This window comes from Scyliorhinus canicula, chromosome 16, assembly GCF_902713615.1.
Source record: "Scyliorhinus canicula chromosome 16, sScyCan1.1, whole genome shotgun sequence".
NCBI lineage: Eukaryota > Metazoa > Chordata > Chondrichthyes > Carcharhiniformes > Scyliorhinidae > Scyliorhinus > Scyliorhinus canicula.
In genome coordinates, this window is record NC_052161.1 from 85598174 (window position 1) to 85624808 (window position 26635).

The following is a 26635-nucleotide window of genomic DNA, read 5'->3' on the forward strand; positions in this document are numbered from 1 at the left end:
AAGAGCAGCAGCCCTGTAGGCGGCTCTCAGTAGCACAGCAGTCGCAGGCAGGCACTGTTCTCGTCGATTAAAGCCACAGTTTACATCTACTCTCTGTTTCGCGTGAATAGTTGGTTGCATCAATTTAATCGACTACAACCCCACAATGGAATCTGCCCTCAAACCTGACCGACTGGAACTCGACCCACAAGCTGCGGAGGCGAAAGCGATTTTTTTCGCACTGGCTCCGCTGTTTCGAGGCCTACCTCGCCGCCTCCTCCTCGCCTTCTGTCTCCGTCAATCAGAAGCTGAGCCTCCTCCACGCCCGGGTGAGCCATCAAATCTCTGTACAACTCGAGGAAGCCTCCACCTACGCAGACGCCCTGCGATGCTGAAGCACCCAAACGTAAGGCCGGTGAACGAGGTGTACGCGCGGCATCTCCTCACTACTCGCTGCCAACGCCCCGGGGAATCGCTGGAGGAGTACCTGCACGACCTCAAAGTCCTTGTGTGAAGTTGCAACTACCAGGCCGTTACGGCCACTCAACATATGGACCTCACCGTCCGTTACGGCTATGTGGCTGGAGTCAGGTCCAACTACGTGAGACAGCACCTAGACCTAAAGGTGCCCTAGACCTGGAAGACACGGTAAAGCTAGCCTCCTCCCTAGAAGTAGAGTTCCAAAGCCTCAACGCGTTCCCGTCTGATCATGCGACCCCGTCGTGGACCCCCGACCAAAGAGTACCCCAGACCTGTTCCGCGTGGCTGCCCGCCCAACAAGGGGGGGCTACCCTGCTATTTCTGCGGCCAGCATCAGCACCCCAGGCAGCGCTGCCCAGCCCGGAACGCGAACTGCAGCGACTGCGGGAAAAAAGGACATTTTGCTCAGGTTTGCCTGGCCAGGTCCAAACCCTCAAAATCACAGGCCCGACCCTCAGACTCACAGGCCCTCACACCACGCAGCGTTGCAGCTTGCCTGCCGGCTCCGCCCCGGACACGTAATCGGCCTTGTGCTGTCCGTGGGGGCAGCCATCTTCAAGCCCGCACGACGGTGCGACTCATGGGGGCCGCCATCTTGGCCATCCTCGCCCACGCGGCCTGCCACGTGCGACTCGTGGGGGCCGCCATCTTGGACGCCATCTTCCTCGCCGCCCGACACATGCGACCGACGGGGGCAGCCATCTTGGGACCGCCCCAGCACCTCTGACCACGCCGGCTACCCGCAACTCAGCGCGGTCACCCTTGACCAGTCACGACCCAAACACCTCTGGAGCTCCATGATGATCGTCCAGGTAAATGGACACGAAACACCTTGCCTGTTCGACTCCGGGAGCACGGAGAGCTTTATTCACCCAGACATGGTAAGACGCTGCTCGCTCCCAAACTTCCCGGCACACCAAGCCATCTCCCTCGCTTCTGGGTTGCATTTGGTGCAGATCCGGGGGTGCACTACCGCAACCCTAGCAATACAGGGCGCCGGGTTGCCGATTTTAAGTTATACGTACTCCCTGACCTCTGCGCTCCTCACCTGTTGGGACTGGATTTCTGAAATTCGGGCCGTCACTGTATGTAGCCTCGCGACCCTAAAAGTCGACCCTCCCCCGCTCTTCGCAAATCTCACCGCCGACTGTAAGCCAGTCGCCACCAGAAGCCGGCAGTACAGTATCCAGGACAGGACTTTTATCAGGTCCGAGGTCCAGCGACTCTTGCGGGAGGGGATCATCGAGGCCAGAAATAGCCCCTGGAGAGCTCAGGTGGTGGTCGTCAGGACCGGGGAAAAGAACCGGATGGTTGTAGATTACAGCCAAACCATAAACCGGTACACACACCTCGATGCGTACCCCCTTCCCCGGATCGCAGACATGGTTAATCAGATCGCTCACTACGGGGTGTTCTCGATAGTGGATCTGAAATCTGCATACCACCAGCTCCCGATCCGCCCAGAGGACCGCCACTACACGGCCTTTGAGGCAGACGGTCGCCTCTTCCACTTCCTCCGGGTCCCTTTCGGCAAACGGGGTCTCAGTCTTTCAAAGAACGATGGACCGAATGGTGGACCAGTGCGGGCTGCAGGCCACATTTCCGTACTTGGACAACGTCACCATCTGCGGCCATGATCAGCAGGACCACGATGCCAACCTCCAAAGATTTCTCCAGACCGCCCAAACCCTTAACCTTACTTACAACAAGGAGAAATGCGTTTTCCGCACAACCAGACTAGCTATCCTCGGCTACATCGTGGAAAACGGGGTTTTAGGACCTGACCCTGACTGTATGCGCCCCTTCCTGCAACTCCCCCTTCCCACTGCCCCAAGGCCCTGAAAAGGTGCCTCGGGTTCTTTTCCTATTAAGCCCAGTGGGTCTCCAACTATGCGGACAAAGCCCGCCCACTAATCAAGGCCACCACCTTCCCACTGGCGGCCAAGGCCCGCCAGGCCTTCAGCTGCATCAAGGCGGACATCGCCAAAGCCGCAATGCGCGCGGTGGACAAGTCCGTCCCCTTCCAGGTGGAGAGCGACGCATCAGAGGTCACCCTCGCCGCTCCCCTCAATCAGGCAGCCAAGCCAGTAGCATTTTTTTCACGCACCCTCAACGCCTCTGAAATTTGACACTTCTCCGTCGAAAAAGAAGCCCAAGCCATCGTGGAAGCTGTGCGGCACTGGAGGCACTACCTCGCTGGGAGGAGGTTTACCCTCGTCACCGACCAACGATCGGTCGCCTTCATGTTCGACAATACGCAGCGGGACAAAATCAAGAACGATAATATCTTGAGGTGGAGGATCGAACTCTCCACCTATAATTACGATATAGTATATCGTCCTGGGAAGCTCAATGAGCCCCCAGATGCCCTGTCCCGTGGCACGTGCGCCAGCGCGCAGGATGACAGACTCCGGGCCATCCACGATGACCTCTGCCATCCGGGGGTCACCCGGCTTATCCACTATATCAAGGCCCGCAACCTGCCCTACTCCACTGAGGAGATCAGAGCCATGACCAGGGACTGCCCAATCTGTGCGGAGTGTAAACCGCACTTCTATCAACCAGATAAGGCCCACCTGGTAAAGGCATCCCGACCCTTTGAGCGCCTCAGTATCGATTTCAAAGGGCCCCTCCCCTCCAATAACCGCAATACATATTTCCTAAACGTCATTGACGAATTCTCCCGTTTCCCCTTTGCAATCCCCTGCCCCGACATGACCGTGGCCACCGTCATTAAAGCCCTACATTGTGTCTTCACCCTATTTGGTTCCCACGTATGTTCACAGTGACCGGGGCTCGTCGTTCATGAGCGACAAACTGGGTCAGTACCTGCTCAGTAAGGGCATCGCCTCGAGCAGGACTACCAGTTATAACCCCCAGGGAAACAGGCAGGTGGAGAGAGAGAGCGCGACGGTCTGGAAGACCGTCCTCCTGACCCTAAGGTCCAGAAATCTCCCAGTTTCCCACTGGCAGGAGGTCCACCCCGACGCACTCCACTCCATTAGGTCCCTCCTTTGCATGGCCACAAATGAGACCCCTCATGACCGCCTGTTTGTTTTCCTGAGGAAATCCACCTCCAGGGTCTCGCTTCCGTCTGGGCTGAAGGCACCGGGGCCCGTCCTACTCCGCAAACACGTCAGGGGCAATAAGTCCGACCCCCTGGTCGAGAGGGCCCAGCTCCTTCACACCAACCCCCAGTATGCATCCGTAGAACACCCCGACGGCCGACAGGATACGGTTTCCTCCGGGACCTGGCGCCCGCAGGTTCCACTACCACCGCCACCCCATCTTACCCCGCCCAACCTATACTGACCCGCGCCCCCGCCCCTACATGGCACCCACACCCCCTCCCACCCCCCATTGCCCCTTCACTGACCCACAGGAACGAAGCTCCAGAAGACACGCCCCCTGAGTCCGCGTCGGTACCCGCACCGGCAACTTCACTACCCATGCCCGCACGGATGAGTTCGACACCCGGGCCAGCTGCGATACCAGAGCTTCGGCGATCACAGCGCATGATCTGGGCGCCGGACAGGCTGAACTTGTGAACCCTTCACCCCCGCTAGACTTCATTTTTTTAACAGGGGGTGAATGTGGTGAACGTATTGCAGTAACCATTCACCATATATGTAACTGTACCACGCTGTTGCCCATGAGGGCTCCACCTATGGACCATTGTAAGGTATTACCTGTGATGTATCATGTTGGTGCTTTTGTGGGCTCCGCCCCAGGCTCCGCCCCCTTGAAGGGAGGTATAAAGAACAGTAGCCCAGTAGGTGGCTCTCAGTAGCAGAGCAATCGCAGGCAGGCACTGTTCTAGTTGATTAAAGTCACAGTTTACATCTACTCTCTTTTTCGCGGTCGCGTCAACTGTAATCACGCCGGTGGCAGTCGCACAGGTCTCACTTTACCCAGGCTAATGACGGTTAGAACAGGCTGCTCTTTAAACAGGCTTGTGACGGCTAGAGCAGGCCGCAGTTTAGCCAGGCTAGTGACTGAAGAACAGGCCATACATTAGCCAGGTTGGTGACGGTTAGAATGGGCGGAACCTTAGCCAGGCTGGTGATCGCAGAGCTGACCCCGGCCTGTAACTGCGGTACAGGGCCGCCCTAACACTGGCCTAGGTAACCGCCTGGAGTGGGGTTGGGGCGGCTGGGGAACCAGCCACATTCTTCACTCAGGGACAAAAGAAGTTTGGGAAAAAATGAAGCAAGTGAGTAAGCACCAATCAGCAACACGGTGGGTTTAATAAATTGCAGCTCCCAGAAGGCAATGCTTTCGCACTGAACATCTAATTTGTAAATAAAGACTCATGGAATGAGCAAGATATGGAGGCATTTGATATTAATATTGGCGAGGGAGGTAGATTTGACTTAAATGGTGATATTAGGGAGGCAGCCTGACAGAGTTGAGTTGTCACTCTCACTGAAAGGGTGGGTGCAGCATTGGGAAGCAGGCTGGGGGCGGTGTGTTCTTTGCGTAAAGCTCTTTTGCTATTTGTCCAGGAGGTTCTGGCCTCATGAGGCTGGAACTGCTCAATGTTGTGAATGATAGATATCAAAGTAGCTACTTGATTGGCTGCAAATGGCTCCTCCCTGTACTTTGGTATGGGCTGTTCTGCCATTGGCTGTAAGTTCCCTGGATGCGGTGTTCCACTGTTGGGGAGTCCTGTGTTTCTCATTGGTCGATGGGGTAATTTTCTGATCCTGCTCCTTTCATTGGCTGGTAGTGGTGATTGCCAAAACTTCAACTGGTGCTTCCCACAGTTGAATATCAGGCAGCTTTTTTTTCTGATGCTTCATGTAGTCAAATATCAGGGTGCATTTTGCTGCGCGTTTTGGTTTGATATTCACTCCTGAGGCATAGGTACCACAGGCTCAGCCCAGCATTTATGATGGGGTGGGGAGCCAGGGTGGGGACTTTTGACTTTGTGTTGCTTCCTGTAATTTTAAAAAAATATATTTTTATTCTCCTCCTTTTACACATTTTTTCCCGAATTTACACCCACCAACAATAAACAAAAATCAGCAACAGATATGTCAATCCTCATGCCAATAACAATGATCCCATCCTCCCACCAACCCCCAAACATCAGCCCACATGTTTACATAAACAAATGACAAAAAGGAATCAGGGATTACCCATAATCACCCTTAATACACACAGCCCACCACCCCCCCAACTGTCCCACCCATCCCCTCGGCTCATCCTTGCCCTCGTGAGGTGTGCTCTGTACACCACCTTCAGCTGTATCAGCCCCAACCTCGCACATGAGGTGGAGGCATTTACTCTCCGGGGCACCTCACACCAGACCCCCTCCTCTATAACCTCTCCTAACTCTTCCTCCCACTTTGCTTTGATCCCTTTCAGTGGTGCCTTATCCTCTTCCAAAATAGCTCCGTACACCACTGACTACCCCCTTCTCCAGTCCGCTTGTCGTCAGCACCTCCTCCAGCAATGTGGAGGACGGTTCCTCCGGGAAGCTCTGTATCTCCTTGGCAAAATCTCGAACCTGCTTGTATCTAAACATTTCTCCCTGCTCCAGCCCATACTTCACTTCCAGCTCCCTCAATCCTGCAAACCGACCCGAAAGAAACAAATCTTTTTGTGTCTTAATCCCCTTCTCTTCCCATTTCAGAAAACTTCCATCCCACTTCCCTGGCTCAAATCTGTGGTTCCCCCGAATTGGCATTTCCCTTGACCCTGCCCCCAACCCGAAGTGTTGGCGAAACTGCCTCCAGATTTTCAATGAAGCTATTATTACCGGAATCCCTGAGTATTTCCCCGGAGCTATCGGGAGTGGCGCTGTTGCTAGTGCTTTCAATCCCGACCCCTGCACAAACTCTCCTCCATTCTGACCCACTGGGAATCAGCCCCTCTGACCCAGCTCCGCACCTTCTCCATATTCTCCACCCAATAGGAGTACATCAGGTTCGGGAGACCCAAACCCCTGCCTGCCTTCCCCTCTGTAGCAGCACCTTCCTCACTCTGGCCACCTTCCCTCCCCATATAAACGAGGTAATCCTTCCCTCAATCTCCCTGAAAAAAGCCTTTGTCAGGAAAGTCGGCAGGCATAGGAAAATCAACAGAAATCACGGCAACACATTCATTTTAACCGCCTACACCCGACCCGCCAGTGACAGAGGGAGACCATCCCACCTTGCCAGATCGGCTTTCACTCTCCCCACTAAACTAGTGATGTTGTACCTGCGGAACCCCCCCTCCCCCACTCCCGGGCAACCTGCACCCCCAGATACCTAAAGTGAGTCCCTGCCCTACGGAATGGCAGCCCCCCCCCCCCCCCCCCCCCCTGCCCCCACCTCCGGCCGAGACACCACAAAATACTCACTCTTGATGCTTCTGTAGTTGAATAATAGATGCGTTTTTTGCTTTCTGTCTTTGCAAGGCTTCCCATAGTTGAATATCCGGTCGTGTTTTCTTTTACTGCAGCGTTTTGGTTTAATATTCGTCCCTGGGGCATTGATGTCACTAACTGGTCCCCAATATTTATGGGGGAAGGAAGCCAGAGTGGAGAATTGTGGCTTTATGATGCTTCCCACAGTTGAATATCAGGTTGCATTTTTCTTTTCTGCTGCATTTTGATTTGATATTTGTCGGCGGGGTATAAGTGCCACTGGATATGACCCAGCATTTACAGGGGGGGGGTCAAAGTCAGGAATTTTGACTGTGCGATGCTTCCCATAGTTGAATAGCAAGCCGCATTTTCTTTGCTCGTCCGTTTTGGTTTAATATTCATCTTGGTGTCACTGACTGGGCCCCAGCATTTATGGGGGAATGGGGCCAGAGTAGGGAATTCTGACTGTGTGATATTTTCCGTGGTTGAATATTGGGTTGGTTTGGGGGGAGAGGGAGAGAGTTGGGAATTTTGACTGTGTGATGCTTCCCATAGTTAAATATCCTGCTGTGTTTATTGCTTTTTGACTGTGGTGCTAAATATAGTTGAATATCAAGTTGCATTGGGGGAGAAAGAGTGGGGAATTGGTGACAGGTTTGGAAGGTGCTGTTGAATGAGGCTTGGTAAGTTGCTGCAGTGCATCTTGTAGATGGTACACACGGCTAACACTGCATCGGTGATGGAGGGAGTGAATGTTTGTGGTTAGTGCGATGATAGAGCGGGGCTGCTTTGTTCTGGATGGTGTCGAGCTTCTCGAGTATTGTTGGTGATGTGTTAGGCAGGCTGGGTCGACGTGGACTGCACTTGATGCAGTGTAGCGAGAGACAGACCTCCACAACTTGAAAAGATGCAACACGATTTTAGTTAACGTCTTAATTAATATACATGTTCAACCTTGGGTTGACACTATGCTGACTTGACTGGAGACCTTGTACTAGCCTGACCAGACTTACTGACTACCACATGGTGTTTATACTAGCTGCTGCTCACGAGCTCTGACTGTCTCAGTGGCTGGATCCCGAGAGAGCGGGAAAACTGGTGCCCTCTGGCTTTATAGTGGTCGTATCCTGTCTGGTGATTGGCTGCTCTGTTCTGTGTGCTCACTGGTCATCCTGTGTGTCAATCACTGCCTGTCTGCACTCCATTATATACATAGATGTATATTATGACATCTCTCCCCTTTTTATTTGTAATAAATATTAAGTTGTGTGGGCGTGTATATGTGCGTGACTATATACAGAATATGCTAAAATGAATTTATATACATAGGAAGGTGTCGCTAGTGCAGATATAGGGCAGATGAAACGGTAAAATGATATTTACAGAGGTCAAAACGATGAGGTAACAAAATTGTGCAAAAGTTCAGTCTCTAAGTTTAGTCTCTGTGGCGGGCGACGAATTCTGGTTGATCGCCGCAAGGGTGGATCAGGGGCCGCCTGCGCTTGGATAGGCTGGACTGCCGCCAATGCGGTGGTCGCAGGGATCGGCAGGATTGCTGGTAGATTGGTGGCCTCGTGGTTGGGCACGTCCGGAGGAAGCATTGTGTGAGGCGGGGTATCACGGTCAGGTGGCGGGCGTGGAACTCTGCGCAGTGCCCGCCTGTTGCGCCGTAGCAAGGAGCCATCAGCCATGCGGACAAGGAACGATCTCGGGGCCACTTGCTTGAACACCCCAGCTGTGGCTGACCAGCCGCCGTCAGGCAGCTGCACACGAACATGATCAGTTGGGACCAGCTCGGGGAGATCCGTGGCATGAGCATCGTAGCTGATTTCTGTTGGGCCCGAGACTGCTGCATCTTTTGTATGACCGTGAGGTGGTCAAGGTCTGGAACATGGATGGCTGGAACCGTGGTCCTCAGAGTGCGATTCATGAGCATCTGCGCTGGAGACAACCCAGTGGACAGCGGGGTTGCCCTGTATGCCAGCATCGCCAGGTTGAAGACGGAGCCTGAATCTGCAGTCTTGCATAGCAACCACTTTACAATATGGACCCCTTTCTCGGCCTTCCCGTTTGACTGCGGGTAGTGGGGACTGGAGGTTACGTGACGGAAGTTGTATGACCGTGCAAAATCAGATCATCCCTGGCTGTAAAAACAGGGACCGTTGTCACTCATCACTGTGAGCGGGAGCCCATGCCTGGCGAACGTTTCTTTGCAGGCTTTGGTCACTGCCTTCGACGTGAGGTCGGACAGTTTCACCACTTCTGGGTAACTGGAGAAGTAGTCGACCAGGAGGACATAGACACGCCCCTTGGCGTGGAAAAGGTCGACACCGACTTTGGACCATGGGGAGGTCACTATCTCATGTTGCTGCAGAGTCTCTTTGGGTTGAGCTGGCTGAAATTTCTGACATGTAGGGCAGTTGAGGACCGTGTTGGCAACGTCCTGGCTGATGCCCGGCCAATAGACTGCCTCCCGAGCTCTGCGTCGGCATTTCTCGCCCCCCAGGTGACCCTCATGGAGTTGGCTGAGCACCATAGCTCTCATGCTCTGAGGAATCACGATCCTGTCGAGCTTCATGAGGATGCCGTCCACCACCGTCAGGTCATCCTTGACGTTGTAGAACTGAGGACATTGTCTCTTCTGCCAGCCATTCGTGAGGTGCTGCATCACTCGCTGTCGCAGAGGATCCTTGGCCGTTTCTCACGAATTTGGATCACCCTCTCACCAGAGGCCGGAAGATTGGAGCCACATAATTGTACTTGTGCGGCGATGTGGCAGATGAAGTCAGTTTGTTCACACGGTGTGGTAATGGACCTGGATAGGGCATCTGCAACAATGAGCCCTTTGCCTGGCATGTAGAAAAGTTCAAAGTCATAGCGGCGTAGCTTGAGAAGGATTCGCTGTGACCGATGCGTCATGTCATTTAAATCCTTCTGGATTATACGGACTAGTGGCCTGTGGTCCGTCTCAACCGTGAATTTTGGGAGGCCATAAACATAGTCGTGAAACTTGTCGATTCCCGTTCGGAGGCCCAGGCATTCCTTCTCAATCTGAGCGTACCGTTGCTCAGTGGGGGTCATGGCTCTGGAGGCATATGCCACTGGAGCCCAGGACGAGGGGTCATCCCATTGGAGGAGCACGCCCCAATGCCGTCCTGGCTTGCGTCAGTGGATATCTTGGTCTCCTTGGTTGGGTCGAAGAACGCTAGAACCGGGGCTGTGGTGAGCTTCGCCCTCAGCTCACGCCATTCCTTTTCATGCGAGGGCAGCCATTGGAATTCCGTCGACTTTTTGACAAGATGGCGGAGGGCTGTGGTGTGGGATGCCATATTGGGAATGAATTTCCCAAGGAAGTTGACCATCCCTAGAAAGCGGAGGACCGCCTTCTTGTCCTCCGGGGTCTTCATGGCGTTGATCGCCGAAACCTTGTCAGCATCTGGCCGCACGCCTTGCTGCGAGATGTGATCACCAAGGAATTTGATGTCTGATTGACCGAACGAGCACTTGGCCCTGTTAAGCTGGAGACCATGCTCATGGATTCTCTGGAATACCTGCTTGAGGCGAGCAATGTGTTCTTGGGGAGTTGTGGACCAGATGATGACATCGTCAACATACACTCGCACCCCCTCGATACCCTCCATCATCTGTTCCATGATGCGGTGAAATACCTCGGAGGCAGAGATGATGCCAAAAGGCATCCGGTTGTAGCAGTAGCGACTGAACGGGGTATTGAATGTGCACAGCTTGCGACTGGATGCATCCAGCTGTATTTGCCAGAACCCCTTGGAGGCTTCCAGCTTAGTAAAGAATTTGGCATGAGCCACCTCGCTGGTCAACTCTTCTCGTTTAGGTATTGGGTAATGTTCCCTCATGATGTTGCGATTCAAATCTTTGGGGTCGATACAGATCCGAAGCTCCCCTGACGGCTTCTCGACGCAGACCATGGAGCTGACCCAGTCTGTGGGTTCTGTGACCTTTGATATGATGCCCTGGTCCTGGAGGTCCTGTAATTGCTGCTTGAGGTGATCCTTGAGGGGTGCCGGCACCCAACGTGGTGCGTGAATTACAGGGGTGGCATTTGGTTTGAGCAGGATTTTGTATCGGTGTGGGAGTGTGCCCGTTCCGATGTACACGCTGTGGTACTGCGCTATGATGTCATCAATTTCAGCCTGGAAGTTTTCATCAGGTGAGGCCGTCGCCTGTGAGGATGACATGGTGTGGACTCAGTGAACCAGGTTCAGGAGTTTGCAGGCCCGAGCACCGAGCAGGGACGCTCTGTCAGGTCCTATGATCTCAAACCTCAGCGTCGCTTTAATTGACTTATTGGACACTCCGAGTTGGCACGGGCCACTGGCAGCTATGGCATTGCCATTGTAGTCAAGGAGCTGGCAGGCCGGTGGAAGAATACTTGGTCTGGCGCGGATGGTGTCGAGATCGGATTTCGAGATGAGGTTCGCCGATGCGTCAGTGTCCAGCTTGAAGCGGATGCGAGCCTTGTTAACTGTGAGGGCAGCACACCACTCGTCATCAGGATCCACGCTGAGGATTGGGAGGTGCTTCACTATCTTGGAGAAAGGCAGCGCATGCTTCGTAATGATGCCCACCCGGTATGGGGATTTAAGGCACTCAGCATCAGGATCTGTTGGGCTGTCGGGGTCGGTATCTGGCACGGCCTGCTGTATTGAACAGACACTTCTGCGTCGTGGTTGGGTTCGCTGGCTGCTGGGCTGTGGAGCAGATCTGCAAAGGGCTGCGTAGTGGCCAAGCTTGCCACACTGCATGCACCATCGTGATTTTGCCGAACATTGCCGCTTTAAATGGGCGGAGCCACAATTCGGACACATCATGATGCCAATGTCAGCGCGTTCCGTGCGCCATTGCACATGCACAGTGCGGTTGAACGACGTACGCGCCTGCGCAGTCTGGTCGTCGGTCTCGCCGTTCCCTCGGTCGTGGCGCGCATGCGCAGGGGCCCAGGAAAAGCGCGCAAAATGGCCACTCTCGTCGATGCTTAGGCCCTGCATTTGTGCGATAGCCTGCACCCGTTCCGCCTCGTGGGAGGCTAGCTTTGCCGTTTATGCCGCCCTGATGTCGGAGTACCGATTGTTAGCGTGCTCATGGACAACGCACGTTTCGATGGCGATGGTGAGGGTGAGGTGCTTGACTTTCAGGAGCTGCTGACGAAGGGAGTCGGAGTGGACCCCGAAAACAATCTGATCCCGGATCATGGAATCAGTTGTCGAGTCAAAATTACATGACTGCGCGAGGATGCGGAGATGGGTCAAAAAGGATTGAAAAGGTTCATCCTTACCCTGAAGCCTCTGCTGGAAAACGTACCGTTCAAAGCTCTCATTCACCTCAATGTCGCAGTGGCTATCAAACTTCAGCAGGACTATTTTAAACTTTGTCTTGTCTTCGCCTTCAGCGAATGTAAGGGAGTTGTAGATGTGGATGGCGTGGTCCCCGGCTGTGGAGAGGAATAGTGCAATCTTCCTAGTGTCCGATGTGGCCTCGAGGTCGGTGGCTTCGATGTATAGGAGGAACTTTTGTTTGAAGATCTTCCAATTTGCACCGATGTTGCCGGCGATGCGGAGCTGCGGAGGAGGGCAGACGTTTTCCATGTCACCGGATGGCTGTTTGCTGGTCAACGCTGATTCACTCAAGGTAGGTCCGTCAATTTTCAGCATCACTACCTGGTACCAGGGCAGCACGGTGGCCTAGTGGTTAGCACAACCGCCTCACGGCGCTGAGGTCCCAGGTTCAATCCTGGCTCTGGGTCACTGTCCGTGTGGAGTTTGCACATTCTCCCCGTGTTTGCGTGGGTTTCGCCCCCACAACCCAAAAATGTGCAGAGTAGGTGGACTGGCCACGCTAAATTGCCCCTTAATTGGAAAAAATAATTGGCTAATCTAAATTTATAAAAAAAAAAATGTTTAAAAAAAAAAAATCACTACCTGGTACCATGATGTGTTGGGCAGGCTGGGTCAATGTGGACTGTGTTTGATGCAGTGTAGCGAGAGACAGACCTCTAACACTGGATAAGATGAAATACGATTTTATTTAACGTCTTAACTATTACACATGTTCGACTGTGGGTTGACACTATGCTGACTTGACTGGAGACCTGATGCTAGCCTAACCAGACTTACTGACTACCACATGGTGTTTGCACTGACTAGCTCACGAGCTCTGACTGTCTCAGTGGCTGGGTCCCGAGAGAGCGGGAAACCTAGTGCCCTCTGGCTTTATAGAGGTAGTGTCCTGTCTGGTGATTGGCTGCTGTGTTCTGTGTGCTCACTGGTCATCCTGTGTGTCAATCACTGCCTGTCTGCACTCCATTATATACATAGATGTATATTATGACAGTTGGGAGCCGCACTCATCCAGGCAAGTGGGAGAGTTTCCCCTCACACTCCTGACTTGTGTCCTTGTGGATGGTGGGCGGGCTTTGGGGGGAGTCAGGAAGTGAGTTACTCTCCACAGGATTCCCAGCCTCTGACTTGCTCTGGTAGCCACAGTATTTATATGGCTGGTCCCAGTTCAGTTTCTGGTCAATGGTAACCCCCAGGATGTTGATAGTGGGGGAGTCAGTGATTGTCATGCCATTGAATGTCAAAGCGAGGGAGATGATTAGATTCTCTTCTGTTGGAGATGGTCATTGCCTGGCACTTGTGTTGCACGAATGTAACTTGCCACTGGTCAGGCCCAAGCCTGAATATTGTCCAGATCTTGCTGCGTCTGGACATGGATTGGTTCAGTGTCTGAGAAGTCCCAAATGTTGCTGAGCAATTGCGTGGAGGCCTTTTCATAGGGTGCAGAATACAAGAGCCAGGAGTTTATGTTGAACTCATTCAGTCTCAGCTGTGACTATCACGTCCAGTTCTGGGCTTTGCACTGAGGGGTAGGCATTGGAGAGAAAGAAAGTCAGAGAGAGAGAGACAGAGAGAGATAGCCAGCAGGATTGAGATACAGAGAGAGAGAGAGACAGAGAGAGAGAGACAGAGAGGGAGAGACACCGAGAGAGGGAGACACCGAGAGAGAGAGACACCGAGAGGGAGAGAGAGACACCGAGAGAGAGAGAGACACCGAGACGGAGAGAGAGAGACACCGAGACGGAGAGAGAGAGACACCGAGAGAGAGAGAGAGACACCGAGAGGGAGAGAGAGACACAGAGAGAGAGAGAGAGAGAGACACACCGAGAGAGAGAGGGAGAGACACCGAGAAGGAGAGACACCGAGAGAGAGAGACAACGAGAGAGTGAGAGACACCGAGAGAGCGAGAGAGAGACACAGAGAGAGAGACACAAAGAGGGAGAGACGGAGACAGAGAGAGACAACCAGCAGGATTGAGATACAGACAGAGAGAGAGACACTGAGAGAGAGAGTAACAGAGAGACAGAGGGAGAGAGAGAGAGAGAGAGAGACAGAGAGACAGCCAGCAGGATTGAGATACAGACAGAGAGACACCGAGAGGGAGAGTAACAGTAAGACACAGAGAGAGGGAGAGAGACAGAGAGACACCGAGAAAGAGAGATACCGAGAGAGAGAGGGAGAGAGACACCGAGAGGGAGAGACACCGAGAGGGAGAGACGGAGAGACAGCCAGCAGGATTGAGATACAGAGAGAGAGACAGAGAGAGAGAGAGACACCAAGAGAACGAGACGGAGAGACAGAGAGAGAGGGAGAGAGAGAGAAAGAGAGAGATGGGGTGTAGAGAGGGACAGCGGGAGAGAGAGAGACAAGGGGAGAGAGCGACAGAGGGAAAGAGAAAGTGGAGAAGTTTGACGAGACTGGCTCCAGGGATGAAGAAAGTCAGTGACATGGGGAGATCGGAGAAAGTCGGGGGTCTGTTCTCGTTCGAGAAGAGTAAAGGTCGGGAGGTAATTTATCGGAGGGGTTCAAATTCAGGAGGCAGGCTTGGGACAGAGTCAAGAGGGAGAAAGTGTTCCCAAGGGGGGCGCGGGGGCAAGCAGCGAGAATGTGAGGGGCACACAGATTTACAATCAGTAAGAGAAAGTTTTTAGTTATATGAAAGGAACGCGGGAGGTCAGGAGCAATGTTTGTCCGTTAAAGAGTGAAAGTGGGGGAATTGTCAGTAACCATGGGAACATGGCAGACATGTTGAATAATTACTTTGCCTCAGTATTTACAGTCGGAGAGCGTGCCGGATGTCCCAAAGACATTAATAGTGGATCAGAGACAAGGACTAAATAAAACCAAACGTAAGGAAAACATTGATAAAGGGAAAATTAATGGAACAAATTAATGACAAATCCCCAGGACCTGACAGTCTCCATCCAAGGGTGTTTTAGGAAGTGTAGCAGTCTTAACATGAATCTTCCAGATTCAGGAGTACTCAGGAGTAGCCCATCTAGATTGGAAAATTGTACATTTTTGGAAATGTTTTTTATTGAGTTTTCATATTTTATATCCAACAAATTACAAATTATTAGAAAAAAAACACGCAAAAATTAACATGTATATTTACAGGCAAGCATCTTCATAATAACAACTGTGGCCACCCCCTTTAGCCGGCATACATATTTTACATTCCCCAATATGGCCGAGGCACATGTTTATAGGCATTTATTTACAATTTGGTTTTGGGCCTTAGATTGCCATCAAACTGTCGCTTGCGGCTTTGTCCTTCCTTTTTTTTGGAATAATTTTTATTCAAGTTTTCAACAACAAGTTTTATCACAACAGAGAAAAACAGTAACCCCTCCCCTCCAATACAAAAACAATAAATTAACAAGAAAAAGAAATAAGCATAAAACCATGAGAACAAACCCCCATACCGAGCCCGTAGCCCCCCCCCCCCTCCCTCCCCCCGGCTACCTTCCCCCGATTCCCGTCCATTTTCCCCTGTTTCTTGGCCACCCGACTATCCTTCCTCTTGTTCGTTGGCCACAAACAGATCCCGGAACAATTGCATGAATGGCTCCCACGTTCTGTGGAAGCCGTCGTCTGACCCTCGGATGGCGAATTTGATTTTCTCCATTTGGAGACATTCCGAGAGGTCGGACAGCCAGTCTGCAGCTCTGGGTGGTGCTGCTGACCGCCAGCCAAACAGGATTCTACGGCGGGCGATCAGGGAGGCAAAGGCAAGGGCGTCTGCCCTCCTCCCCAGGAATAGATCTGGTTGGTCTGAAACCCCGAAGACCGCCACTATCGGGCATGGCTCCACCCTCACCCCCACCACTTTGGACATAGCCTCGAAGAAGGCTGTCCAGTACTCCACAAGTCTGGGGCAAGACCAGAACATGTGGGCGTGGTTGGCCGGGCCTCTTTGGCACCGTTCACATCTGTCCTCCACCTCCGGGAAGAACCTACTCATACAGTTTCTTGTTAAGTGGGCTCTATGTACCATTTTTAGTTGCGTCAGGCTGAGCCTTGCGCACGTGGAGGTGGAGTTGACCCTATGCAGTGCTTCGCTCCAGAGTCCCCACCCTATCTCAATCCCCAGGTCCTCCTCCCATTTCTTCCTTGTTGCGTTCAGTACGGTGTCGGCCCTTTCTACCAGTCGGTCATACATGTCGCTACAGTTCCCTTTATCTAGGATACTTGCGTCCAGTAGGTCTTCCAGTAGTGTCTGTCGTGGCGGTTGTGGGTACGTCCTTGTCTCCTTTCGTAAGAAATTTTTGAGCTGCAGATACCGTAGCCCGTTCCCCCTGTCTAGCCGAAATTTCTCTGTCAGTTCGTCCAGTGTTGCGATCCTGCTGTCCGTGTATAGGTCCCTGACTGTCAGTGTCCCTCAGTCCTGCCTCCACCTTTTGAAGGTGGCGTCAGTCAGTGCTGGTGTGAACCTATGGTTGTTGCAGATGGGAGCCTTGTCCGACATTTTGTTCAGGCCAAATTGCTGCCGCAGTTGCTTCCAGGATTGGAGGGTGGCTGTCACCACTGGGTGTTTTTTGGGTGGGGATGGGAGTGCTGCCGTGGCGAGGGCCCGGAGGGAGGTCCCCATGCAGGAGGCCTCCTCCGCACGCACCCACTCAGCCTCTGGCTCCTGGATCCATCCCCTTACTCGCTCGGCTGTTGCCGCCCAGTGGTAGAATTGTAGGTTTGGGAGGGCTAGCCCCTCCCTGGATTTTGTTTTTTGTCGGACCTTCTTTGGGATCCTAGCATTTTTACCCCCCCCCATACGAATGCCATGATTTGTTTGTCCAGCGCTTTGAAAAAGGCCTTGGGGATGTAGATCGGAATGGATCTAAACAGGAAGAGGAACCTGGGCAGTAAATTCATTTTGATCGTCTGGACTCTCCCCGCGAGGCGTGTGTTCCATCTTTGCAGGTCCTTTTTTACTTCCTCCGTCAGACTGGTGAGGTTCCATTTGTGGATCCCTTTCCAGTCATGGGCTATTTGGATCCTCAGGTAGCGGAATAAGTGTCGGGCTTGTTTGAACGGCAGCCCCTTTAGTGCTGCACCCGCCCCCCCCCTCCCCCCCCCCCCCTCTCCCCCCCCCCCCCCCCCCCCCCCCCCCCCCCCCCCCCCCCCCCCCCCCCCCCCCCCTTGCGGGTGTACTGGGAAGATCTCGCTCATGTTCAGTTTGTAGCCCGAGAAGGCTCCAAACTCTTTCAGGAGCGCAATGATTCCGTCCATGCTGCTCTGTGGGTCCAAGATGTAGAGGAGCAGGTCATCTGCATAGAGTGAGACTCTGTGCCCTCTGCCTCCCCTTCGGATCCCCCACCAATTTGTTGCTGCCCTGAGCGCGATTGCTAGCAGTTCGATCGCTAGGGCGTACAGCAGCGGGGACAGTGGGCATCCTTGTCTGGTGCCCCTGTGCAGCTGGAAGTATTGGGAGTTGGTATTGTTGGTCCGTACGCTCGCCATGGGAGCGTTGTATAGGAGCTTTACCCAAGCGGTGAACCCTGTTCCAAGCCTGAACCACTCCAGTACCTCTATGAGGTATTTCCATTCGACTCTGTCGAAGGCCTTTTCTGCGTCCAGGGAGACGATCACCTCTTGTGTTCTCTCCCCGGAGGGGGTCATTATCACGTTCAGCAGGCGCCTGATGTTCGAGGTAAGCTGTCTATCTTTGACGAAGCCCGTCTGGTCCTCTGTGACCACCTCAGGTACACAGTCTTCTAGCCTTTTGGCTAGGATTTTGGCCAGTGTCACTCCACTTTTTAACAAGGGTGAAAGAGGAAAACCAGGGAATTATAGACCAGTTAGCTTAATGCCTGGGACAGGGAAACTGCCGGAGTCTGTAATCAGGGATACTGTGGTAATCTGGCATGACCCGGATTTTAGGCCCGATAAAATTGGACACCTTAATTTAAGAATTGGACATTTTAAATCACTAGGTTGACTCCAGAGATGAAGAGTTTGTTTTATGAAGAGAGATTGAGCAGTTTAGGCCTGTACTCTCTAGAGTTTAGAAGAATGAGGGGAGATCAAATTGAGATGATAAAAGTAGTTTCTCCACAGCTCTGTTATGGATAAAGTAGACGTGGAGTGGATGCTTCCTCTTGTGGGGCATTCTAGAACAAGAGGTCATAGTCTCAGGTAAGGGGTAGCAAATTTATAACAGAGTTGAGGAGAAACTACTTCTCGCAAAGGGTTGTGAACTTGTGGAATTCGCTACCCCAGAGTGTGGTGGATGATGGGACTGTGAGTAAATTTTAAGGAGGAGTTATACAGATTTTTAATCAATAATGTGTTGAAGGATTGTGGAGAACAGGCAGGATGGTGGATTTGAAGCCATGTAGAGATCAGCCATGATCATATTGAACAGTGGAGCAGGCTCCAAAGGCTAAATTGTCTGCTCCTGCTCCCAGTTCTTATGAGCTAAGAAATAACTAATCTTCCACCTCTTGGTCTGTAGCCGTGTAGGTAACAGCACCTCAAGCACAAATCTGGTGTGGGTTATGGGGAGAAGGCAGGGGAATGGGGATGAGGAACATGGCAGCCACGTTCAAATGGCAGAGCAGACTGGATGGGCCAAATGGCCTAATTCTGTCCCCATATCTTTAATCTTATGATCTTAACTGCAGTCAACCTCAGACAGGCTGATGGGAATTTGAACCTGGCCAAACTTCGAATACACTGAAATGCAGACAAGCTGCCAGGCCATGTTTGGACCTGCCTTATCAATCGCCCATCAAGAATCAATTGGTTCCATTCATGAATCAATAGTTTTGAGTACACACAGACAATGTGTCAGGAGCTGGACACCCGATGTTCTGCAGGGTGGCCATTAGTAACTCCATGGGGTGGTGCCACTCCCACTCTGCGGGCCGGAGAACATTTTGGAAACGGGCGGCTCTGTGGCAGAGTGGTTAGCACGACTGCCTCACAGTGTAGGGATTCTATGATTCTAGGAAAGGCAGGAGGAGGAGTATAAAAACCAAACCCCCAGACCTCCCAGCAGTGAAGACTCCATGCAACACAGATGGAAGGAAGCAATGTGCGAGACCCACCTTTGCAACAAAGACAGATCCTGAGGAAGTCGAGACTCAGGTAATCGGACCCGCATTGTGACTGACTTCAACTGGCAGTATCGCCAATCTTGGGACCGTTTAGTAATATTGTTACTGTTTGTTGAATAAAGTTATTTGATTTATACGCTTGTGTTGCCCTTTGTTTGCCCCATCATTAAAGAATTCTGGGTAAAGTTTTTGATTTTACAGACACAGCAATGGGGTAGCTAAACGGTCGATCAGGGAGGACCAGCACGGATTCCTGAAGGGTAGGTTATGCCTGACAAAGCTCAATGAATTTGTTGAAGAGGTGACTCAGTTACTGGACAGGGGAATATCTTTTTTTCATAAAATATTTTTATTCAAAGCTTTTTAACAAAATATAAATATACAAAATATCAAAAGGACAATCAAAGAGTAGCAAAATACCATCACAACAACCCACCCAACAACCCCAACCCTCCAGCACCACTGACTCCAACCCCCAGCCACTTCACCCTTACTCCACCCCCCTTGCTGACGCCTCAAAGCTCCTTGAAGAAATTGATGAGCGGTTTCCACCTCCGGGTGAACCCTTCTACCCCCCACAGAGCGACTCTGATCTTCTCTAACCTCAGGAATTCTGCCAGGTCGCTTACCCACACCCCTGCCTTTGGCGGCTCCGAGTCCCTCCAACACAACAACATCCACCTCTAGGCTATCAGGGGAGTAAAGGCCAATATTGGCCTCTCTCCACTCCCGGGCCTTCCAACACCCCAAATATCGCCACCTCCAGACTTGGGGCCACCTTCACCCCCAGAACCTTGGAGATAACATCTGAGAACCCCTGCCAGGACCCCCTCAGTCTTGAACACGCCTAAAACATGTGGATGTGATTTGCACCCCAAAAACAAGTACCTGAGGTACTCAATCCCTGCCTGCAAGGATTGAAATGAAATGAAAATGAAAATCGCTTATTGTCACAAGTAGGCTTCAATGAAGTTACTGTGAAAAGTCCCTAGTCGCCAGCGAATGTGGAGAAGGTGCGGAGCTGGGTCAGAGGGGCTGATTCCCAGTGGGTCAGAATGGAGGAGAGTTTGTGCAGGGGTCGGGATTGAAAGCACTAGCAACAGTGCCGCTCCCGATAGTTCCGGGGAAATACTCAGGGAATCCGGTAATAATAGCTTTATTGAAAATCTGGAGGCAGTTCCGCCAACACTTCGGGTTGGGGGCAGGGTCAAGGGAAATGCCGATTCGGGGGAACCACAGATTTGAGCCAGGGAGGTGGGATGGAAATTTTCGGAAATGGAAGGAGATGGGATTAAGACGCTAAAAGATTTGTTTCTTAGGGGTCGGTTTGCAGGATTGAAGGAGCTGGAAGTGAAGTATGGGCTGGAGCAGGGAGAAATGTTCAGGTACATGCAGGTTCGAGATTTTGCCAGAAAGGAGATACAGAACTTCCCCGAGGAGCCGTCCTCCACATTGCTGGAGGAGGTGCTGACGACAGGGGGACTGGAGAAGGGGGTAGTGTCAGCGGGCGACGGAGCTATTTTGGTGGAGGAGAGGGCACCGCTGGAAGGGATCAAAGCAAAGTGGGAGGAAGAGTTGGGAGAGGATATGGAGGAGGGGTTCTGGTGTGAGGTGCTCCGGAGAGTGAATGCCCCCACCTCGTGCGCGAGGTTGGGGCTGATACAGCTGAAGGTGGTGTACAGAGCACACCTCACGAGGGCAAGGATGAGCCGATTCTTTGAAGGAGTTGAAGATGTGTGTGAACGTTGCGGGGTGGGGGGGGGGGGGGGGGGCGCTAACCACGTTCATATGTTTTGGCCCTGTCCAAAGCTGGAGGATTGCTGGAAGGAGGTTTTTAGGGTAATTTCTAAAGTGGGGCACGTGAAACTGGACCCGGGACCCCAGGAGGCCATATTGGGGGTGTTGAACCAGCCAGGGTTGGAAACGGGTGAAGAGGCAGATGTTTTAGCCTTCACCTCGTTGATCGCCCGAAGGCGGATCCTGATAGGTTGGAGAGCAGCCTCTCCACCCTGTGCTCTGGCGTGGCGGGGGAACTGTCGGAATTCTTGACTCATGAGAAGGTTAAGTTTGAACTGTGGAGAAGGATGGAGGGGTTCTACAATTCATGGGCATTATTTATTATGCACTTTCAAGAACTGGATAACATCGAACATTAGTTGGTGGGAGGGCTGGGAGGAGGGGGCGGTGGGTGTTAATGGGGGCTATGGGGGATTCCTGATTCTTTTTTGTCGTTTGTGTAAACATGCAGGCTGATGTTTGGTGGTTGGTGGGAGGATGGGGTTGTTGTTATTGATATGGGGATTGGCATATTTGTTATTGATTATTATTTATTGTTGGTGGGTGTAAATTGGGGAGAAAATGTGAAAAAGGAGGAGAATAAATAACATTTTTTTTAAGCCCCTAGTCGCCACATTCCGGCGCCTGTTCGGGGATGCCAGTATGGGAATTGAACCCACGCTGCTGGCCTTGGTCTGCTTTACAAGCCAGCTATTTAGACCACTGTGCTAAACCAGCCCCTTGGGGAGGTCCTGAAACACAAACAGAAACCTAGACAGCACCGTCATTTTTACTGTCCGCAGGGCGGCATGGTGGTGCAGTGGTTAGCACTGCTGCCTCACAGCGCCATTGTCCCAGGTTCAATCCCACCTCTGGGTCACTGTCCGTTTGGAGTTTGTACATTCTCCCCTTGTTTGCGTGGATTTCACCCCCACAACCCAAAGATGAGCAGGGTTTGTGGATTGGCCACACTAAATTGCCCCTTAATTGGAAAATGTTAATTGGGTACACTAAATTTACTTTTTAAAACGTTTTACTGTCTGCACACCCACCAGAGACAACAGCAAAACATCCCACCTCCCAAAATCCACCTTCTAAAATCCATCTTCTTTCCCTCTGTTAAGGTCCAAGGTTTATAGAGCCCAAAGTGTATCATGGAGTTCACCTGACCCTTAATTTTCAATTTATTGTGGTTATGTGGAGCACATGGGCCTGCCTTTTAGATGTTATTCAACAGAGTGTTACAGTACTTTTAAATTAAAACAATGTTCATTCATGAAACCAGTTCACACTTTATAAACCTACAGTAAACATCTTAACAACTATCAACACCAATAAATCCCCCAAACAATACAGTACTTGATAGATAACCCTTAATAAATTCCCAAACAACATCCAGAAGACAAAAGACTCTTTTTATCACAGAGATCAGGTTTAAATTTTCTAATGAGAGCAATAATCACTCTGAAATCCCCCAAATGAACACTCTTTAGCTTGTAGAGAGATCCATTCACATTTGCTGGCTTTCACTGCAACTCTTCTCTCTGAAAACAAAACTTAGAACTTACTCTGTAGCAGCTTGCTCAAAAACAAAAGTACAAGCAGACAGACAGCCTAGCTCCACCCACACTCTGACATCACCGATAAACACCCATTTCTTAAAAATCCATTTCTTAAAGGTACTCTCACATGACACCTCCCCCCAAGAAAAAAAAATAAACCATCAACTTCAAGATGGATTCATTTTTCACCTTTTCACTTTCCTTTAATAAAAATGGACAGTGAATATACATTTCTTTTTAACAAAACTAAACACGCAAACATTTATAATAACATAGTCCATTTTAGTTCTTCTTCCTCCAATTGGAATTCTTCTTAATTGACAGTCTCTTTGGGCAAGAAGGTCTTTGCACGATCCGTCCAATTCTCTACGCCTCAGCATGTCTCTTTAAAGTCAGATACTTTCGTTCAATCTGATCACAGAGTCCCTTGTAATTCTCCAACACAGGAACATTGGTTATCACAGCTTTCAGGCAGTCAGATGCCTGTTGAAAGTCCGCTGTCCACTGATATTTTCGGCGTTTCTTCAGCAAGTCCGTCAGTGGAGCAACCACACTGCTAAAATTTGATCCAAATTTCCGTTAAAGTCCACTCATGCCAAGAAACCGCATTATTTCCCGTCGTGTCGAGGGTACCGGAAACTCCCCAATAACTTTTGTTTTCACATCCTGTGGGACCATTCGACCCTGACCGATTGTATGGCCAAGGAAAGTGACTTGGGCTTTTCCAAATTCACTTTTGGCTAGGTTTACCACCAAACCCACCTCCTGAAGTCGATCAAATAACTCCATCAGATGTTTTAAATGTTCTTCCCATGTCTGGCTGAAAATTACCAGATCATCGATGTATGCTGCACAATTGGGTAATCCTGAAACAACTTTGTTAGTTAACCACTGAAATGTGGCTGGGGCGTTTTTCATGCCAAATGGCATAACTTTGAATTGGTATATACCATCTGGAGTCACAAAAGCTGAAATCTCCTTCGCCCTTTCGGATAAAGGTATCTGCCAGTAACCTTTAAGTAAATCCAGTTTGGAAATAAAAGCTGATTGTCCCACTTTCTCAATCCTCCAAACATGGGATAGGAGAAAAGTCTGTTCTTGTAACTGCATTAACCTTTCTATAGACCACACACAACCGTTGGGTACCATCCGGTTTTGGTACCATCACAATGGGGGTTTTTTCATGGGTGAGCTCCATTGGCTGCAACCCACTTCAATTATGCCATTTATAAGCATACTTTCAATCTCTTTGTTAACCTGTGCCAATTTTAAAGGGTTAAGTCGATATGGATGTTGTTTGATTGGAACAGCATTTCCCACATCTACATCACGTGTAGCCATTTTTGTGCTTTCCAATTTATCTCTACAAACTTGCCCATGTGATATCAATAGCTCTTTCAGGTCAGTCCGTTTTTCCTCTGGAATTTCCTCAACAAATTATCCCAATTTTTAAGAACATCCTCTTTTTCCAATTTAAATTGAGGTATGTCAAATTTTTACAGTCATCTGGATTTGGTTCGTCACTTTGAGTTAGAATCATTAAAATCTCCTCCTTTTTCTCTCCTTCCCTTTCAAAGTACCTTTTAGGCATATTCACATGAATCCTTCAATCTGGTATTTTTACCACATAATTCACCTCACTTTATTTCCTTTCAATCTGATAAGGTCCACAAAACCTTGCTTTTAAAAGTTTACCTACCACTGGTAACAATACTAAAAGTTTATCTCCACTGGCAAAACTATAAAGTTTGGATTTCTTGTCCGTGACCCGTTTCATCACATTTTGTGCAACTTTTAAATGTTGTCTAGCCAATTCACCTGCTCTATTGAATCGTTTCCTAAAATTTGACACCTAATCCAATAATATAATTTCCGATTTCTCACTCACCAATTTTTCCTTAATCAATTTAAGTGGTCCTCTTACCTCATGACCAAAAATTAGTTCTAAAGGACTAAATTTGGTTGACTCGTTAGGTGCATCCCTAATTACAAACAGTACGAATGGAATTCCTTGATCCCAATCCTTTGGATAATCATGACAATAAGCCCACAACATAGTCTTTAATATCTGATGCCACCTTTCTAACGTTCCCTGTGATTCGGGATGGTACGCGGTTGATTTAAATTGTTTTATTCCTAAGATATCCATAAGTGCTTTGAATAACCTTGAGGTAAAATTTGATCCTTAAATCAATTGTATTTCTGTGGGTAGTCCATATCTGGTAAAACAACTTAAGTAATCCTCCACAATCTTTTTAGCTGTAATATTACGTACTGGAATGGCCTTTGGAAACCTAGTAGACACATCCATTATAGTCAAAAGATATTGATTCCCCACTTTTTGTTTTAAGAAGCGGTCATACACAATCAATTAAGACCCTTGTAAAAGGTTCCTCAAATGCTGGAATGGGTATTAAGGGCACTGGTTTTATCACTGCTTGAGGGGGCAGCACGGTGGCGCAGTGGGTTAGCCCTGCAGCCTCACGGCGCCGAGGTCCCAGGTTCGATCCCGGCTCTGGGTCACTGTCCGTGTGGAGTTTGCACATTCACCCTGTGTCTGTGTGGGTTTTGCCTCCACAACCCAAAGATGTGCAGGCTAGGTGGATTGGCCATGCTAAATTGCCCCTTAATTGGAATAAAATGAATTGGATACTCTAAATTTATTTTTTTAAAATAAAAAAATCACTGCTTGAGGTTTCCCTATCACTTGTCATTTGTTACATGATTGACAAAATTTAACTACATCTTTATGTAGTCCAGGCCAATAAAAATATTTTTGTATTTTAGCTTGAGTTTTCCTTATTCTCAAATGACCTCCCACTGGTACCTCATGTGCTACTCGCAACACCTCCTTTCTATACCCTACCGGCAATACCACTTTTTAAAAAAAATAAATTTAGATTAGCCAATTATTTTTTTCCAATTAAGGGGCAATTTAGCTTCACCCACACTTTGACATCACTGATAAACACCCATTTTGTAAAGACCCATTTCTTAAAGGTACTCTCACATGACACCTCCACCAATCGAACCAAGTTCAATCTGTGTAGCTGGGCCCCAGCTACGTGTCACCTGGATACCAAGGTATCTAAAGCTCATCCCCACCATCCTAAATGGCAGCTCCCCTAACCTCCTTTCCTGCCACCTGTCATTGACCGGGAACACCTCACTCTTTCCCATGTTCAATTCACACACCAAAACCCATCAAAATTCCTCAGAATACCCATGATCCCCCAATGCAGTCCAACGGGGTCGAAATTTATAACAGATCATAGAATTTACAGTGCAGAAGGAGGCCATTCGGCCCATTACCGGCTCTTGATAAGAGCACCCCATTTAAACCGACACTTCTGACCTATCCCCGTAATCCAGTAACCCCAACTAATCTTTTTGGACACTAAGGGCAATTTCGCATGGCCGTAACCTGCACATCTTTGGACAGTGGGAGGAAACCGGAGCACCCGGAGGAAACCCACGCAGACACGGGGAGAACGTGCAGACTCCACACAGACAGTGTTCCAAGCTGGGAATCGAACCTGGGACCCTGGAGCTGTGAAGCAACTGTGCTAACCACTATGCTACCGTACGCAGATCATCTGCATACAACGAAACCCAAGCTTGGCCTCCCCTCCCCAGCTCAATCCCTCTCCAATCCCTCGACGTCCTAAGTGGAAGTGTCCCTACTGCTAAGGGGAAAAGCAACGGGCAGAGCGGGCACTCATGTCTCATCCCACGGTGCAGCCCCAAGTACCTCGAGCACACTCGGTTCGTCCACACACTCGCCACCGGCACCTTATACAGCAACCAAACTCAATCCACAAATCCTTATCCAAACCCCAACCTCCCCAACACCTCCAACTAATATGCCCACTCCACCCAATTGAAAACGTTCTCTGTGTCCATCGCCACCAGAACCTCAACCTCCTGACCCCTCCCCGAGGGCATCATAATCACCTCAAGTAACCTCAGGACATTTGCCGACAACTGCCTTCCTTTCACAAAACCCGACTGATCCTCGCCAATCAACCCCGGCACTCAGTCCTCAATCCGCAAAGC